The sequence below is a fragment of the Marmota monax genome, unplaced genomic scaffold (assembly GCF_021218885.2).
Source record: "Marmota monax isolate L192 unplaced genomic scaffold, Marmota_monax_Labrador192_F-V1.1 WCK01_AAM20220418_F8-fsc00163, whole genome shotgun sequence".
Lineage (NCBI taxonomy): Eukaryota > Metazoa > Chordata > Mammalia > Rodentia > Sciuridae > Marmota > Marmota monax.
The window spans coordinates 183041-198700 of NW_026693660.1; the positions used below are offsets into that span (position 1 = coordinate 183041).

The window sequence follows — 15660 nt, forward strand, 5'->3', positions numbered from 1 at the left end:
TATCTGTATATTTGACAGTCTCCATTTATTAAAAAACTGCTCAGGCCATTTAGGGAATTGAAAATATGCTAATGAAAATTTGCTACAGAAAAGTTAAGAAAATGTGAGAGGATACACATAATGAGTTTGAATCTACCAAGTGAGGCCACACTTGAAAAAGAGGCATAGGCATCTGAAGCAGCCAGCCCTCCATAGGTCAGTTCTCCCAGCTCTGTTGTTTATCGTCTGAAACCTTGGGGAGTTAATGATCCTACTTGAACCTTTAATTTACTGATATCTAAAATAAGGATGACATTATTCTTAAAATGTTATGCTAAAGACAAAATGAGATAATGCAAGCAGAAGGTTTAACCAAATGTTTGGCATTTAAGTACTTGTTGTGGTTTGGATGTGATGTGTCCCCCAAAAGCTCATGTGTGAGACAATTCAAGAAAATTTAGAGGACGAATGGTTAAGTTATGGGAGCCTTAACCAAATCGGTGAATTAGTTTCCTGATGGGATTAACTGAGTGGTAACAGAAGGTGGGTAGAGTGTGGCTGGAGGAGGTGGGCATTGGGGGACATGCCTTCAGGGCATAAATTTTATATTTAGCAAGTGGAGTCTCTCTCTGCTTTCTGATCATCATGTAACCTACTTCCCTCTATCATACTCTTCTACCATGACATCCCATTTTACCCTGATCCCTGAGGAATGAAGCCAGGCTTCTGTGGACTGAGACCTCTGAAACCATGAGCACTGAAGTAAACTTTTCCTCCTCTACAATTGTTCTGGTCAGGTCTTTTAGTCACAGCAGCGAAAAAGCTGATTAAATCAATACTCACTGATAGCTTGATGGTACAACAAGAATGCATTCATGCACTCAGCTGTAACTAAAATTTCTAGTTACTTTAATGGATTCTTGTTAATCCTTGAGATATCTTATTATAAAGGAGACAAAATAGAGACAACTTTCTAACAGTCATGTTTATATTGTTTCATGATTTCCAGGATGGGCTCTAAGTTTCAGAGGAGCAGAGTCCCTATCTTGTCCCTAGACATCAGTCTCAGTGAGGAGTGCCTGATAACAAATGCAGTTTGGCTACTGTATGAGGAATTGGGAGACATGGAATGTACCATTACAGCCTTGCCACACCCTGCCATGGAAGATCTTTACCCCTCATTATTTGTGCTGTACAAAACAAACTACTGAAAGTTGACCGTACAGTGGAAATGCTCTCCCTCCACCTCTTCCACTTTCTTCCTGCAGGGAGCTGCTTACAGAGAACTGGTGCAGGGGTGGAGGGAGTAAAGGCTTCTGTTTTTGTATCTTCCTACACCAGAGCAGGACAGGGCAGGGAGTGGGGACTTGCCAGATTACAAAAAGGGTTATTTCTCAAGTGGTGGGGGTGGGGTGGGGGGAGATCAGATGGCACTGGTATCTGGTAGATCAATGTGGAGCCTTTAGGCTATGCCTTTACTTCTTGGGACCAGAGGCTTGAAAACTTGAAGACCTTAAATCTGACTGACAATTTTTAATTTTTTTCTAAATTTCAGTGCTAGGGATACAACCCAGGGGGGCTCTACCACTGAGCTACACCCCCAGCTCTTTTTATTTTTTAGGACAGTACCTCATTAAGTTATTAAGGCTGCATCAATACTTGTAATTCTCCTGCCTCAGCCTCCTGAGTTACTAGGATTACAGGCATATGCTACCTCCTTTCTTTTCCCTTATTTTTTTTTAACTTTTTGTTATTGAACAACATGTATGTCTCCCTAGCAGAAGACATAGTATATGTGGATGAACTCATAAATGTATTTCAAGCATTTTGAATATGCAAACCATTAAGTTAACAGCTGTACTATCATTTCCTTTATTCTTTTTTGGGGGGAGGGGGCATTGCTGGGGATTGAACCCAGGGCTTTGTGCATGTGAGGCAAGCACTCTACCAACTAAGCTGTATCCCCAGCCCTTCATTTATTCTTGATTTTAAAAAAATAGAGTTTATCTCACATTTTATGCATGAGTTCCAATTCACTTGCTGTCTGAATTTATTATGTTAAAAACTTTTTATTTCTTTAGAGGATCAAGGCTTCTTCTGTACTTCTAATTTTACAGTGAAATGTCAATCATTGAAAACTAGGATAAGGGCTGGGGATATAGCTTAGTCGGTAGAGTGCTTGCCTTGCATGCACAAGGCCCTGGGTTCAATCTGAAGCACGCACGTGCACACACACACACACACAAAAAGATCTTTCCATCAGAAAAGTAGGATAGACAAAATTCTCTTTTCAATTCGCGTTGGTGCTTCTGTGACAGCTACATATATGTAGTAGTATGAGGCTTAGGGAAAGGAGTGTTGTTATCTTGGAGTTTCCAGCAAGACAAACACTGAAGCCTTCCTCTTTTGTTGTGAATTACCTGCTTTGCTATCCATTTCATTGGAGTGTGTTCGTGCTGATTGTTGGGCAGCCTGGCTTTCTTCAGGATAAGTGGGGTCTTTCTTGGTTGGCAGAGCCTTGCCTGCAGGGGTGCACACTGCATGATTTACATGCATAAGTAACCAGGGCTGGCCCAGGTAAACAAAGAGATTTTCATATGCCAATCCAGCCATGTGGCACAGTAGTTTTGCTCTGATCTTAGATGGACAGTAAACATTTTATGTACAGTGTTTCTCTTCTATAGTCACCCTCCTATTTTCTTTGTGGTTTTAAAATATTTCTTCCCTCATACTTTTAGTAGGAACTGCTCAGTCCATAGTTTGAAGTTTGTAGCTTGGAGGGGTATTACCAGGTCTCCCTCCCACAGCCCCACCTTCCTGCTGGGAGTCAGGATCCTGCATTCTGGTGAGCACACTGAAGAGCCAAGGGAGGGGCCTTCCCTGGGGAAGAGGGCAGGAAAGACCAGAGGCTAAAAATAAGCAACTAGTAAGAACCTGCTTACTGCTCTCTCAGGTCAGATATGGTCCTCCTGTGATAATTGAGCTCAGAGTAGAGTGTGTTTTGGAACAGAGAAGAAAAAAATAACCCTCATTAAATAAGTATTACTGCTAAATATAAGCTTTAACTATATGTTCCAGATAAGAGGAAATTTCCAAGATCTGCTGGTTTTGGGTGTATGTCCCTCATCATTCTTGGGATGTATGTGTATGTGAATGTCCATGTGCATATGTGTGCTCATGAGTATGCAGTGCATGTTTGTGACACTAGGTGTTTCAGGTGCTTAAATATCTAGGACTGTGGGTAGTTTTTCTCACAAAGCCTTTGCCTGAGAGATATTTTGTACATAAAAAGAAAGATGTATCCTACTTACAAGACAGCAGTCCTTAGACTAAATGAAGCAGCTCCCCAGGTTTATACCATGCACAGCCTAGGTCATGATTTCACACCAAAGATATTGATTGCAAAGCAGAAGGTCATATGCAAGCTGTATTAGCTGTTTTGGTCTAGAAGCTGCCTCATTTCCCTTCTTTTCTTTAAAGAAGTAGAAATTTTCCCCCACTAAGTTAAAGAAAATGAAGGCTTTTCTGGCCTTCCAGGTTTAAAGTAGAGGCAAGTGAACCTGCACTGAATAAAAGTGGTATCTCTTCCATGCTTCCTGGGAGACAGAAGGAACTCCAAGGAAAACTCCTTACAGTCCTCAAGATGCTGCTTGCTTTAGGCAGTTTGTACTTATCTCATCCTCCTTCTATTATTTAGTTTTTTTTTTCCTAAACCAGTGAAGAGTTTCTGTTCTAACTTTCAGACTGGATTTTGAATAACTTAATAAGGTTATTGCTTTTATATCCCTCTGGGTGTGTCTCTGCCTTTTCCTGTAATCTGAGAAAGTAGCTATGCTCTTCAGCAAACTACCCCCAGCTCTGTTCTGCCCTGCCATGGCTTGTGGATGAACCGTGCTGAGCAATAGTTAAGCACTCCTGCGGTGCTTGGCCTGTGTGACTCCTTCCATTCCTTTTATCTTGGTCAGCTAGCTAAATATAGCCTCTCCTTTCTGTCATCCCTTTTTTCTCCCATCTCTAGGCAGAAGAGATTCCTTGCCTGTACTCTTTGATGTGGTGGTCTGGGTTGGAAAGATTCTTCAGTGGATAAAGAGTACGTGGTAGAATTGGAGTATGCTGCTGCTGCTGGCAGGCTAGTGTTGAGAGAGGGGGCCCATGGTTCTCACTCTTTCTCTGGGCAGTAGGGCCCACATTTCCTCCTTGATGTCCAAGTCTCAGGGAGTAACTTCTTGGAGAGAAGAAAGCAGTTCCTCACGTAAATCTTGGTAGTGGTTTATTTGGAGGAAGACTGGGAGTGCTAGTGAACTGGGTCTTCTTGATTTGGGCTCTTTTTTCTCCTTTAGCAGATGCCTGTCATCCTCACACAGATCCATAGTGGGGAGTGGTGCTCAGAGAACCACATAGCAGGTGTTGGCACTGCCTGCTATGGGAGAAGCTAAGCAGGGGCCCTCCTTCATCCTGGGCCATATTGAACTTTGCCGTGAGCCAAATGTGCCCCCTCCCCTTTATTTAGATTTTCTTGCACATTAGTGGAGGAAGGCAAAGCAAACACAGGTCCTTGTATAGTTTTCAAATGTAGGGTACTGGCTGACAGTGTTCTTACTTCATACTGTCCGAACTGAGCTAGGGAATGAAACACAGAGCCAAGTGGGCTTTCCCTGACCAGGGAGAAACTCTTGGGAGAAGGTAAAGGCGGAAATGGTAGTGTAAGAGGGGAGCTGAGTCTTTCCTCTTTTGGAGTCATGGAGAATTACAGTTGACAGCAGTCAGCCCTAAAGGGTATAGATAATTGAATCTAGCCAGAAATAACTATTAGATCACCTATTTATTGGCACAGTCTTAATTTTGCACCTAATTTTACCATTTAAGAAACAATGGGGTTCTATTGTACATGAACAAGACTCTTTTATTTAATGGAGTTGATAGACTGTCTATTGTTTATAGAAAGTAAAAATCTCAGGTTTGCAGTGTTATTAGTGGGAGTAAATAATACTGATTTCTGAGTGATTGTTAGGAGAACCCTGCTCCCACCCAAGGCCTTTTCTGTGGCATCCTTGGATGACTGTTGGAAGACTCAACAACCAATGCTTTTCTTTACATGTCTAGCTGCACTGCATTTTCAGTTAAAACTGCAGTTTCTTGGTGCAGGGTGTTTGGTTCAGTGGTAGAATACTTGTCTAGCAATATACAAGGCCCTGGGGTTTATCTCCAGCAGTGCAGGAAATTTAAAAAAAAAATAGAGAGAGAGAGAAAGAGGAGAGAGGGAGGAAGGAAAATAGGAAGGAAGGAAATGCAGATTCTTCTGTTTTCTTTCTCCTATAGCTGTGCATGAGTCTGTGCTGCCCATCCCTTGAAACCAGGTCTCTTTGACCTTTCATCACTTGAGTACGTGTACCCAGCAGCTTACTGCTGTGTTCCCAGGAGGGCTGGCACACACTGCTGCTGGGACCAACTTTGCATGGAATGTTGCCCTCGTGCCACTACCAAGCGGAGGCTGGGTCGGCTGTGCTTTCCCTGCCTCCGACTTTGTTGTTCAGGACTTAATGTAATAATATGCTTGAATGGGCGGAGAGATCACATTAGCTTGGCTCTGCAGTTGTAAACAATATTTGCTCTGTAAGTTTTCTCCTTCACCCCCTGCTCTCCTGGAGCCCTGTGCCCTGGGCTACTGCCACCCCCACTCTCCTTGCATATTCTAACCTTGGCTAAACAGCTTCATTCATAAGATTGCCAGTGTTTTCTGGAGGAAAACGAACTGAAAGTAACCAAGTCCAAGAATCTCCAGCTGTGGCACACAAGTCAAAACAGTTTAGTGTCTGAATCAACCAAAGTCTTTTCCTTTTCTTCCCTGCTCCCTTCTCTGCTTTGGAACCCTGTTTGAAAATATACATGCTCAGGGTGAACTTTCCTAAAACTCTTGACTCTTTCCTTGGCTGGGATCACTGGGAAGATGCCTTGGCCACTTGGTGGAACAAAGGCTTCCATTGTCAGTCTAGCAGTGGTGGAGATGGAGGTGGAGAGGGGGAGGAGCACAGGTGCATTCCTGGATGGTTTGATGTTTACACCAAGGGCATTTTAAGTTTCTTTGTTTTTTGGCGCCCCCCCCCCTCCAACATTAGAAAGGGTTTCCTGCTTCTTATTTTTTCTCTAGTTTAATACGTGAAACAGGGCAAAAGAAAAACCCCACCTCAAACCTGTGCAACCCTTTGTAATTTGACAGTTGCAGTGGTTGGTTTCACTGACAGAACCTGCTCCACCTTCTCTATGGTGATTGGTGGCTGATGATGTCATGGCATAAAACTCAAACTGATTGTTTTCTCTATGGAACAGGCCCCCAAAGAGCAGACAGCTGAACCTCCTGATCTTTTGTTTCCTGCAATTCACGCTATCAGTCTCCATGGGAAAAGGTGGGAGCAGGCCTTTGACCGCACATTGCTTTGATTTATTCACAAAGCTGTCTTTGGCACCTAAACTTTGGAGTGCTTCTCAGACATTGAAAGAGTCATTATTTTTCATGAAAGTACATGTACTTTTTGCACTGAAGAGATTTTGGTCTATTTTAGTATTCTCTGTTAAGAGGAGAAAGGCATTTTGAAAGAAGCCATATTCTGCTGGCCCAAGAAGGTAGGAGGAGGAGTTGATTTTGAGTAAAAGAAGTAATAATTAGAAAAATTTTATTTGATTCCTTTCAGAACTTGGGAATAGTTCCTGTTGTCAGCATTGCTTCCGTTATAGAGGTAAACTTCAGCTATATAATGAGAACTCTGATGTGTAACTTAAAGGAATTATGTAGTCTCAGTATTGCCTCCATTGCTAAAGGGGCTAAGAAACAGAAGTTACTTGAAAGTTTTCTATTAAGTGGACTTTTCAGCTTTCACCTTGGACCTTACTGGGCCTACTAGGGTACAGAAAGAACATCTGGGCTGCTGGTGATCCCACAGAGCAGGCCTACCCTGAATCTCCCAGGGTAGTGCCCATCAGACTTGAACTCTCCTGGACTGCCATGGTTGACATCATTGGTTTAGCTCATTTTGTACTGCAAGCATAGTTGCTAGAACTATTAGACTGTTGTGTCTGTATCTGCTTAGATCATCTGGAAGCCTATCAGAGACCAGGCTCCTTCAGGGGATTCATTACATAGCAGATATGTAATGAATATACTAATAGCAGTACCCCAACAAAGCTCCCCAAACAGGTGTCTGCTGGTGACTGTCTTCAGAACATCTAAAAATCTTACACACACACACACACACATATAATCTTTTTTTTTTTTTGGAAGGTTAATTGCCAACTCATGATCATGAATTGGCACTTGAGCCTTAACAACCATTTCCTAAAGGCTTGGTTGGGAAAGCCACACCACTCAGATTAAATGGAGGAGATGAAGTATGTCTGACAAGTGGCATCACTGGCAGGACAGAAGACTGAACAGGCGTCTCTTCCAACCCACAGAACTGACTTTGGTGAGGCTGGGCTATATTTACCCTTCTCAGAGCACCAGGACTTTGATTTGTTGGGCAAGAGGAAGCTCTGAGCTGACCTGGCAACCACAGTCACTCAGTGTATGGTCTTCTTTTGCCCACTTGGATTGTGCTTAATTTTGCACTTCCTTGCAAACATACAATCACTGAGCTATCTTTAGATATGTTGTGGTATCGTTTCACCTTTGGAGAGACAGAACATTACAGCTGGTTTACATTTTCCTAAACAAAACATACATGCTCAGATTAGGTACATAATTTTCTTGAATTCATTGCTCAATTCTTTGGTTGGGTAACTCCCCTTTTGTTATTGTTAATAATGGATAAAGTAGAGATTTGTTGAATAGGTGGTTGACTATGTAAGGGAGAAGTTCTGTATGAATGTAAATGAACCTCTGGTCACTCAGCTGAGTGTATATAGGCTGCATTCTCATGTTTGCTTTCTGTTTCCCTTCTTATCCCTGGGACCACATTAGAATGCAGGGGAGGGATTGCATGTATCTACCCCGTGCCATAGCAGAGATTCTGATTTGATAGATCTGAAGTGGGCCTCATCATTTTTAATTTTTTTAAAGTTCCTTGATGATTCTAATGGGCTTTATGGACCACCACCCTCCCACCCGCTTCATAGGCTGACCAGACAGCTAATCTCAAGAGAACAGCAAAATGTAATATTGTTTCCTTCTTTTACCTTTTGGTTTATATACCCCAAAAGTGGCATATATAAAGCATATGGTAGTTCTTTCATAAATTGAATGTTGTCTGAATTTTATAATAATAACAACTCTTGCCTGGTATGGCATTTAAAATTCAACTTGTCTCAACTTTCCTTCTTTTAACTTCCATCTTTGCAATGCGCCTCTGTCTGTGAATGAACCTAGTTTATAGTTGTCTGAGAGCCTTTCTTCTCAGGCACTTTGCTTCAGAAAAACTGCTAATGGGCTTAAGACCATAGCTTGCCATCATCATTATCTGCTTCCTCTTCACCCCCAAGGATGACTGGTTTTCATCTTAGTAGACATTGATGCCTTCATTTACTTCTGTAATGAAAATAGCAGCTGATTGTTTCATGGCAAAAAATCAGACCTTGGCACTTCCTTGTCCAGAGAGCTGGGTAGGAATCTACACAGACTCTTACAGCAAATGCAGGCCACAGAAAAATAGTGTGAAGCAGCGCAAACTTTATTTTCCTCCCTAGCAATCAGAATGAAGATTGGAATTGTAGGGTCCACTCAGTATTGATTAGGCACTCGCTGTGATATGGTGGGTAGAAGAGGTGCTCTAGTTGGTCCATGGCAACCTGTGGCCTCTGTGAATAACTTATTAACTCAAACTTTCTTTAGTGGGCAGATGCGGGGAGAAGCAGATTGACCCATCATTCTACCTAGGGTTCTAATATCAATCCTGGGAGTGTACAGGGCATTTGACTTATTTTATATCATTCATCCTACCTTGATTAAATAGCTCTCAGTGAACATTTGATGCTTGCCTGTCCTGCAAGGCAAGCTTTTCAGCTCTTCCTTTGAAAAATTAATCCACAGATCTGGAAAATGTTTTTCAACTGCCTGAGTATTCTCTACTGAATCTGTACCTGTACTTTAGTCTACTTTTCCTTTCCGATCCCCCTCAGTCTGCCATTGCTTTTGTATTTGTATTTCCTTGGATTTATGCTGTCTTTGTGTATTTCCTTGTGGTGGATTTTTATTCTTTGATTCCCACGTATGTTATATTCTTCTACATATTCTGCCACAAGACTTGAATATTTCATGGAACTAGTCCTTCCCTTAGGTTGTTGTGTTTTGTTTGGCTATTCTAAAGTTGTGTCCTCTGAATTTTATCAGTTTTCTTTATGCTTCTTAAATACTTTTCACCTATAAGAAGTCTTGTTTTTGAAGTTGTATCCAACTGGCTTAGAAAGGGCAGATTAGTAGTATTTGATTGATACTTTGAGAAAATCAGGCTTTGGCACTTTGCTGCCCAAACTTTGTCTTAGCCTGAGAGTTATGAAGTCCAGGGGCCTTCTCAGATGATCTGAAAGCATGTCCTCACATATCAATACAAGACTATTGGCTATGATGCTGTTGCTTATAGGACTGTATGGAGGAGGAGGAGTAACTTCAGCAAACATAGTACGTACATCTATGCCTGCTACAGGAGGCTCATATCTTTAGGGTGTTGTGTTCCTGGATGTCTAATGTGTCTATTGTACTTTGAGCGGAGTAACTATTTCTGGCAGTTTGGAAGTAAGTAGACATAGTAGATGAGACTGTCTGCTACAGCGACAGTTGCTTTTGTGTGATACAAAGATAAGACCTGAGTTTCCCAAGTCATTCTCCAATCAGGAAGGGCTTTTCATTTCTAAGTATGCAGGGAATTATTTGGATCTTTGGGACTTGACAAATGTCACCTCACAGAGTTGCTGAAGAGCATACAGTACATGATGTTGAGTCAGATCCCATCACCTGGTTAAATTCACTGTCCATAGTCCAGACCAGCCCACATGGGTTTCTATCCTGCCTTTGCTGTTTGGCCTCCATAAGGAATAGCAGGATTCAAAGCCATCTCTCCCCGCTGTAGCACCTTTGAGGCAGAAAGGTATCCCTTTTCTGTATGCTTACGATTCATCACAGGTGTGTGGCTTGCTGATGGATATAGGGTGAATTTCAGAGCCAGCTTCCCTTCTCCCTTAACTGGGGGATGGGAAGCAAAAGTCTGTTGTTTATTCATGACCTCTAATGCTTTATAGATATCATTACTACTACTACCCAAATGCTTATGGCCACAAGTGCTAAATGTCCTTGAGATTTCAGCTAGAGCCAGGAGCACTGTTAGAGAAAATAGTAGATTTACCTTCATAATGAGAAGTGCCCTCACCTTCTGCCAAACTTTCACTTAGTCTTTTCATACTCTGTTTATCAAAATATCATCTTGTCCTAATTTGTCTTGACACCTTAATCTTTTGTTCAAGATTGTTTTTTGACATCAGAGTACAGCACAGTTGTCTGTCAATTTTAAGTTCCTTGAATACACAGAGGCCCAGCACAATCTCCTTCATTGGTAAGAGCAGTTGGATAAGGAAAGATACCCTACCCTCACTGAATCTGATCATCCGTATGTGGGGCTTTGTTCATAGCTAAACCATGCTTATCTTAGCAGTATGCCAAGATATTAAGTGATCTGAGGTTCAGAACTACTGCCCTTTCCATGGGATATTCTGGTCTCCCTGTGAAGGTATGCATTTGTATTCTGTACTTTGGGAGGAAATGCAATAATTTGGGCTTTAAAGTGAAGCACTTCTGGATTTGAATGTTGTCATCATCAGTTTATCATCTGGGCAAGTTACTAACCTGTGGTCTTCAGTTTTCTCATCTATACAGTGAGAATCATAATAGTGTACTCAGCACAGTGCTTGGCACAAAAGAATTTAATAATTGTTATAATCAATAAGATAACTGATAGATCTTCTATGCCTCTTCCTTCTAAAGCAGGGAATATTTGAGAAGTCTTAACACTCAGCTTGAAATAAAATTACTTTAGCCATTGGCAAGAGGGAGAAGAGAATATGTGGTTTTTGATGAATGATTTGTTTGGCTTCATTCAGATCTTGACTGCTTTAATCCTGGAAGTAAGATAAAACATAGTTCTCACACCCAGGAGCTCACAAAGCTGGGGAGACAATCATGCAAGCTGGTTACTAGAGAATAATTAAACTTTATTGATGCCATTATAGAAATCACTGTGAGATGTGGTGAATTTAGCAATCTATTTTTGAGAGCAATCCTTTTTTTTTTTTTTTTTGTAATGTAGGACTGAAGTAGGTGGGGGGAAAGCTAGAACTCTGACATTATCCAATTTAAAATTATTATCCTTGGAGAACTGTAGGTCCCCAAAAATATCTATAGTAAAAGAGTTAGGGATAGCAGTGATATTTAAAACAAACAAAAAAACACACACAGAGGGAGGAAATGCAGAGAATTTGCCACTTAACCAAATACCATTGGTAGTTTGCTATATGACTTGGGACAAATCATTTCACTTCTCTTGACTCCTGTTTGCTCATCTGTCAAGAGGAAACATTGGTATCTGCCTTCCATGCTCATAGAATTATGGGAGTACTAGGGCTAGGGATATAGTTCAGTTCGTAGAATGCTTGCCTCAAATGAACAAGCCTTAGGTTCAATCTCCAGCACCATACCAAAAAAGAAAAAATCGTGGGAGTAACAAATGGGATAATATACGTAAGAGTGCCTTGAGAAGCATGAAATGCCACCACCATATGTGGAGGGACTGGGGATGGTGGGAAGATGTCACTGTACTATTGTAGAGGACGATGGCTTTAAGAATCAGAGAAGAAAACTGTGAAAGGTTTCAACATGAATACATACTGTTCTCTCTTACACCTCAAACCTTTCCTTTTAAGTTCCCTGCTTAGAAAAGTTACTATGACCAACTTGTTTTGGGGCTTCTCCCATTATTCTTAATCATTGTAAACCTATGCATTTCTTTCCTAGCTGTGTATTTTGCAATTATAGCTGGTTTGCTTATTTATTGTGTGTATTTTCCAATAGACAGTGAGCTCCTGGGGGCAGGCAATCTGTTTTTATTCACCAATGTAAATTTAATGCCAAGTATAGGACCTAATGAAGATTATGTACTGAGTACATAATTTGCTGTATGATGTGAAGACATGTTGATCTTCTGCCTGGAAAGCAGCTGCTTTGTAGATCTGTTCTTGTGCAAAGGATCCAGAGGATTGTCTGCATCTGAGAACGGTACAGTACCACTAGAATGCATGTTCTAATGCCACAGGCCTTTATGAAATCTCTGTCCTCCCTTTCATGCCCCTTTCTGCTCTTGAGACCCTATACTCTGAATTTGGTGACTCTGTCCTTTCAAAAGAGAAAACTCAATGTGGACTACAGAACTTGGTTCCAGGGAGTTGAGAGCTTGCCAGGAAGGGAGCTTGTATCATATTTGCTATTTATAAAGCACACAACCCTGGCTCTGGTCAGAAGCCTCACCTATTGGGCTCCCAGCTGTCTGCCAGATCTTATGCCAAGTAGTATGGTGTTGGATTCTTCCTTAGTATGTGAGGCTTAGGGTGGATTCCACTCATAGGCTGCTGGGTATCTCTCAGATTGCTGTACTCTCAGGACACTTAAAAGATTCCCTCCCTCCCTTCCTTCCTTTCCTTCCAGTATAATATATGTTCTGTAAAGAGTACAGATCTAAGGTATACAACTTGAATTTTTGCATATGTAACTAACTTCTGTGCCTGTCCAACAGGGTTCAGTCAGGGGACTGAGCCTATGAATCTCAGGGATAAAGGAGATATTACAAGAATTAGTCCTTACACAACCAGATGTGGTGGGAAAATGAGTCTCCAGATGGGAAGGTTAGGAGGTCAAAGAGTAGTCCCTAACTAGTCTGACTGTAGTACTAGAACAGGTGGGCAAGTCTGAGCTTACAGAAAATCTGAGAAGCCAAGAATGTCTGCTTCTGAAGTGAAGATACTGAAAGGGAGCTCCTGGAGAGCTCTGTGGGCAGCCACTGCCTCTGGGGAGCTAGTGGCCAGTTTGGTCTACTGCCAAGTATCTGGTGGTAGGCCAGGGTTTTGGTGGGTGAGCTGTGAGAAAGAGGAGCTGGGTGCAGTATAGAGGAGAACAAGGACAAGCTGGAATCTGCCAGGCACCTATTTATATCTCTATCCTTTCCCATATTTGACCACTCAAGCTTTCAGAAGAGTAAAGGCAGCAGCTTCAGTTTCTCCTTCCAAACTTTAGGGAAGTTTGTTTTTAAGTTGTAGATGCACAATATCTTTATTTATTTATTTTTATGTGGTATTAAGGATCGAACCCAGTGCCTTATGCATGTGAGGCAAGTGCTCTAGCATGAGCTACATCCCATCCGCTGAAGTTCTTTTTTTGGCTAGCTCTAACTGAGAACTCTATCTGGGGATCCTAGGAGACAGCAACCAGCTTAATCAAGTTGACACAGCACCACATCCAGGTCAGGAACCCAAAGTCCCCCAATCCTGCCCCACTCAGGTAACCATTGTTTGAACTGGACCCCCACTTCCCAGTGCTGGGGATAGAATCCAGGGCTTAGCATATGCTTAGGGGAGCGCCCTACCGCAGAGCTACATCCCCATCCCTGACTGACTTCTGTACCATAGTTTTGTTTGTTCCTTACCTTCCTATGAATGAAATTATGCAATATGTTCTTTTTTGTATCTACCTTCTTTTGCTATGAATTTCATCTATATGGTTACATGTCAACAGCACAGTGGGCCCTCTGTATCCATGGGCTCCACATCCACACATTCAGCCAACCACAGATTGAAATATTTTTTAAAAATTGTTTCTGTACTGAATATGTACAGATTTTTTTCTTAATTTTTGTTCCCTAACCAATATAGTGTAAGAACTATTTGCATAGCATTTTCATTGTATTGGGTATGATAAATAAGTAGTATTGAAATGATTTAAAGGATACAGGAGGATATGTGTAAATTATGCAAATACTGTGCCTTTTGATAGAAGGGACTTAAGCATCACGGGTTTTGAGAGGAGTCCTTGTACCAATACCATGTGGATTGCTGTAGTTTATTCCTTTTTACTTCTGTATGGTATTCCACTGTGTGACTGTAACTGCAACTTATTTATCATTTGGCTATTGTTGGTCATTTGTTCAGTTGCCAGTTTTGGAGTATTATGAATAAAACTGATAACAACATTCATGTACTTGCCCTTTGGTCAGCATAGACATTTAGCTAAACATTTTCCCAAGGTGGTTATACAAGTTTATCTGACAGTTTCTGTTCCCATACATTGCCTACTCCAGGTACTGTCAGTCTGTAATTTTAGTCATTCTCATGAGTATGTAGTAGTATCTCACTATGTCTCTGATAGACATTTTCTTGATGACTAATATGTTGAACACCTATTCATATGCTTTAGGTTATTTGAATGTTCTCTGGTGAATTTGCCTGGTGAAAATCTTTTGCCTAATTTTCATATAGTAAATGCTGTTTTTTTTTCCTCTTATGGTTATACAAAATTTTAAAAACTATTTTGAATGTATACTCCTTTGGTTTTAAAGGAGGTTATTCCTTCTGAAGCAGAGAACAGGTGAAGTTTTAGGTTTGTTTGTAGAAGGAAACCTTTGAAGAAAATGTGATTATTTTCTGAACCATTCTCAGAGAATTAAAACAATGTAGGCTTGGAAGTTAACAACCCAATTTGTACACAATTTTAAAAACAAAATATTGAACCAACAAGTATTCTATGCTTTTTTAAAAAGTTTATCAAAAGAAGTTCTAAAAATTCCATTTGTTCCAGCAGTGAATGAAGGTATTCAAAGTATGTGAGCTACATTCGTTTAAGGTGTTATTGCTTGTACATGTGAATCAGAATAGTTTTCTTTCAGTGAACGTATGTGTTCACTATATTAGGTGTCTATGATATACTACTGTGTGGAGAAGACATGTATAACAGTTTTTCCCAACAGTGATGGCTATATGTTGCATCAATTAGTTACTTCAGTAGATGACTGTGTTCACTGCTCTATATTATACAAAATAAACTATGTAAAGACATTTGTTTTTAAAATAAAACAAACATTCATATTGAGCACTCAAAGTACATTCCATAAACCAAAACTTTAGTAGCTGGAGTGGTGGGCACACACCTATAATCCCAGCTACATGGCAGGCTGAGGCAGGAGGATCCCAAATTCATGGCTAGTCTGGGCAACTTAAGGTCCTATATCAAAATAAAACCAAGGTCCTATATCAAAATAAAATTTTTTAAAGGGGCTGTGACTATAACTTAGTGCTAGGGTATTTATTTTTCTAGCATGTGCTAGGCCCTGGATTCAGTCTCTAGAACTGCAAAAAACAAAAAAAACCTCAATTCATTCCATAAAGATCTGAATGTGTGTTGTGAGTCTAGCACCCTTAACTACTGAAATTGCAACCCAACTGAGAGAAGCTTGCAGTCACCTGGGAGCTTAGAGTCTAGTAGGACTTAGGCATAACTTTATCAGGGAAACAGAAGTTTCCTCTGGATCTGGTGCTTCTCAAGGCCTACCTTCAGTCTAGTCTGATTCCTGTTGAGCTCTGGTAGCACCCATGATCACTCCTGCAGCAGCATCCCAGATTCTTTCACAAGGGACAGGCACATCTATTTGGAAATGAAGCATT

General features: G+C 41.0%; 1 protein-coding gene across 17 annotated transcripts in view; it reads left to right on the forward strand.

Annotated features, from left to right (window-relative positions):
• Mical3 (microtubule associated monooxygenase, calponin and LIM domain containing 3) overlaps nt 1-15660 on the forward strand; it is a 262585-nt gene that overhangs the window by 104586 nt on the left and 142339 nt on the right. The gene's annotated exons all lie outside the window — the stretch shown is intronic.